At 38.7% G+C, this 3518-nt stretch overlaps 1 pseudogene; it reads left to right on the top strand.

Annotated features, from left to right (window-relative positions):
• Positions 1-1893: 1893 nt before the first annotated feature.
• Positions 1894-3226, top strand: LOC145814645 (G-type lectin S-receptor-like serine/threonine-protein kinase SD2-5 pseudogene; annotated as a pseudogene).
• The last annotated feature ends 292 nt before the right edge of the window (positions 3227-3518 follow it).

Below are 3518 nucleotides of genomic sequence, written 5' to 3'. Positions count from 1 at the left end.
AGTGGTAGGGGTGAAGGAGAGGTAATGGTAATAGTAGTGGCAGTAGTGGTAGTGGTGGTAGTGGAGTGGTGGCAATGGTAGTAGTAATAATGGTAGTCGTAGAGGTGAAGTGGCAATAGTGGTAGTAATGGTGGTAGTGGAATGGCGTTTGCAGTAGTGGTGAAGGTGGTAAAGGAGATGGATGGTGAAAGAGAGAGCGAGAGATGAGTGAGAGACAGATAGAGAAGAGAGAGAGAGAGAGAGAGAGAGAGAGAGAGAGAGAGACAGAGACAGAGTGATGAGCGAGCAAGAGAGAGACAAAGTAGTCGCTAAAAGTGCATTTTCCTGTAGTGGATAGATAAATCGAGAGGGAGCTCAGTAAATAGAGAAGACGAAAGGAAGAGAGTGAGCAACACGAACACAGTGGGAGAGAGAGAGAGAGAGAAAGATAAAGAGATAGAGAGTGAGAGACAGAAAAAGAGACAGAGAGAGAAGAGAGATGAACGAGAGAGAGAGAGAAAGAGATAGAGAGAAGAGTGATGAGCGAGAGAGACATAGAGAGAAGAGAGATGAATGAGAGAGACAGAGAGAGAGATAGAGAGAAGAGAGATGAGCGAGAGAGACATAAAGAGAAGAGAGATGAACGAGAGAGACAAAGAGAGAGATAGAGACAAGAGAGATGAGCGAGAGAGACAGAGAGAGATGAGAGATGAGAGAGATAGAGAGAAGAGAGATGAGCGAACGAGACAGAGAGAGAAAAGAGATGAGAGAAGAGATAGATGAGTGAAAGACACAGAGAGAGAGAGAGATAGATAGATAAAAAGAAAAGAGTGATGAGTGAGAGAGAGAAAAAGAAGAGAGAGAGAGGAAGATAAAAAAATGGGTGAAAAGATATAGACAAAGAGAGAGAGAGAAAAAAAGAGCGAAAATAGATAAATGAGAGAGAGACAAAGAGAGATGAGCGAGAGAGTTAGAAGAGAGAGAGAATAGAGATGAGAGAGATAGACAGAAAAGAGATGGACGAGAGACACAAAGAGAAAGAGAGAGACAGATAGACAAAGAAGAGTGATGAGTGAGAAAGAGAAAAAGAAGACAGACAAAGACACAGAGAAAAACAGAGAGATAGACAGACAGAGAAGAGTGAAGAGTGATAAGTGAGAGAGAGAGAGATAGAGAGATAGAGAAGAGAGACAGAGACAGAGAGATAGGAAGATGAAAAAATGGGTGATAAGATAAATGTTCAAAAGAGTAAGACGACGTCATTTTTTTATTTATTATTTTTTTAAGTTTTTGTGACAAAAAAATACCGTTGCATTTATTTAAACCATTTTGTGACTATATATATATGAAGCCGTCTCAAAGCCACAATATATATATATATGTATATTTTCTTTTTCTTTTTTTGAGCAATGGTACCTATTACGGTTGCAAAAAACTCTTCTTTTTTTTTTTTGCAACTGCCGCTGGTACCATCGCAAAAACTCTATTTTTTGCGACAGCAATTTCTGCCATCGCAAATACTCTATTTTTTTGCGACAGCGTTTTATGCCGTCGCAAATACTCTATTTTTTGCGACGGCAAGTTGTGCCGTCTCAAAAAGTCACATTTTTTTTTTGCGACGGCAAGTTGTGCCGTCTCAAAAAGTCACATTTTTTTGCGACGGCAAGCTGTGCCATCTCAAAAACTCACATTTTTTGCGACGGCGAGTTGTGCCGTCTCAAAAGGTCACATTTTTTGCGACGATAAACTGTGCCGTCTCAAAAAGTCACATTTTTTGCGACGGTAAGTTGTGCCGTCGCAAAAAGTTCCGTCTTTTAAGCCCACTTTTCTTGTAGCGACTTCAACTCAAAATACACATTCTCATACAACAACATTTACTACTTGGATGGAAAAACAGAGCTAGAGGATTATAAGATGAGTTGCTTGAAAAATTGTTCGTGCAAAGCCGCTTTCTTTGCGTATCATGTGGGATATGATTCAAAGAAAGGTTGTTTATTACTATCTGAAGTCTTATCGCTTATAAAAAATGATGGAGCAGTTGATAACATTACTGTATTTCTTAAAGTGCACAAATCTCAGGATACACAGTATCTTAATCCTTCTTCGCCAACAGATTCTCGTCAAAAGAAATCAAGGCATGTCAAAATCATATTGGGATCCAGTCTTGGAGCTTTCTTTGGTGTATTTTTTATGGTTGCCTTTTTCTTTTTCTTTTTCACAAACAAACAAGAATTCGAAGGATTTCATGAGTTCTTTGTCGATCAAGTATTTGGGATGCCTACTAGATTCTCCTACGAAGAGTTGAGAACCATGACAAGCAATTTCGATAAAAAGCTTGGAGAAGGAGGATTTGGGTCAGTGTTTCAAGGGACATTGATTGAAGGCACTAACATAGCAGCGAAGCGTCTCAATGGTTTTAGCCAAGTTAAGAAGTCATTCTTTGTTGAAGTTGAGACAATAGGCAACATTCACCATGTCAATTTGGTGAGATTAATTGGATTTTGTGTTGAAAAATCATATTGGCTTCTAGTTTACGAGTACATGTCCAATGGATCCTTGGATACATGGATCTTCCAAAGGCACCATGAGCTCACTCTTGGGTGGCAATCCAGAAGGAAGATCACTATGGAATAGCGAAGGGACTAACCTATCTCCATGAGGAATGTAGGCAAAAGATATTTCACCAGGATATCAAACCCCAAAACAACCTCTTAGATGAACTCTTCAATGCGAAAATTTCTAATTTTGGATTGTCAAAACTAATTGATAAGGACCAAAGCCAAGTTGTAACAATGATGAGGGGAACACCAGGCTATTTGGCTCCCGAATGGTTGAGCTCAATTATCACTGAAAAAGTAGATGTCTATAGCTTTGGTGTCGTGGTCTTGGGAATGTTGTGTGGGCGCAAAAATTTGGATAGATCTCAACCTGAGAAAGATATGCATCTACTAGGTCTGTTTAAGAGGAACGACTTTTGGATATCGTTGATAAATACAATGATGACATGCAAACACATAGAGCAGAAGTTGTGGAGATGATGAGGGTTTCTGTGTGGTGTCTACAAAGTGATTTTTCCAGGAGGCCTTCTATGTCGGTGGTGGTGAAGGTCTTGAAAGGTTCTATAGATGTTCGAAGAAATTTGGATTATAGCTTTACAACTCCTGTTGCACCAAGGCAATCACAGTTGCTAGTAACCAAGAGGATCACATTGGTGCTGCTACTTCTTTATTTGCATCAGCTTTATTAGGACCAAGGTAAAGAAAGTAGACTACAAACAAATTTGAGTTGATAGTTTAAAGTTTTTCTTTTTCTCTCTCATTTTTTTGCTTTTGTTTTTCTGTTTCTTTTTCATGGACTGATAAGTTTAGGATTTCGATTTACAAACATTACATTACAAGGGAAGAAAACTGTCAAAACATGCCATGAAGGCTTTGTAAAATTCCCTGTTCACACCATTCTAACTTAAGTCTTGTACAAATTTTACTAGTAAATCTTACAATCTAGTTGTGGTTTGAAATTTGTACAAAACTTATCTAAGA

Source organism: Camellia sinensis, unplaced genomic scaffold, assembly GCF_055761805.1.
Source record: "Camellia sinensis isolate YWXY unplaced genomic scaffold, ASM5576180v1 Unanchor12, whole genome shotgun sequence".
In the NCBI taxonomy this organism is placed as follows: Eukaryota; Viridiplantae; Streptophyta; class Magnoliopsida; order Ericales; family Theaceae; genus Camellia; species Camellia sinensis.
The sequence above is the reverse complement of the archived record's forward strand: the minus strand, read 5'-3'. Positions and strand labels throughout refer to the sequence as shown.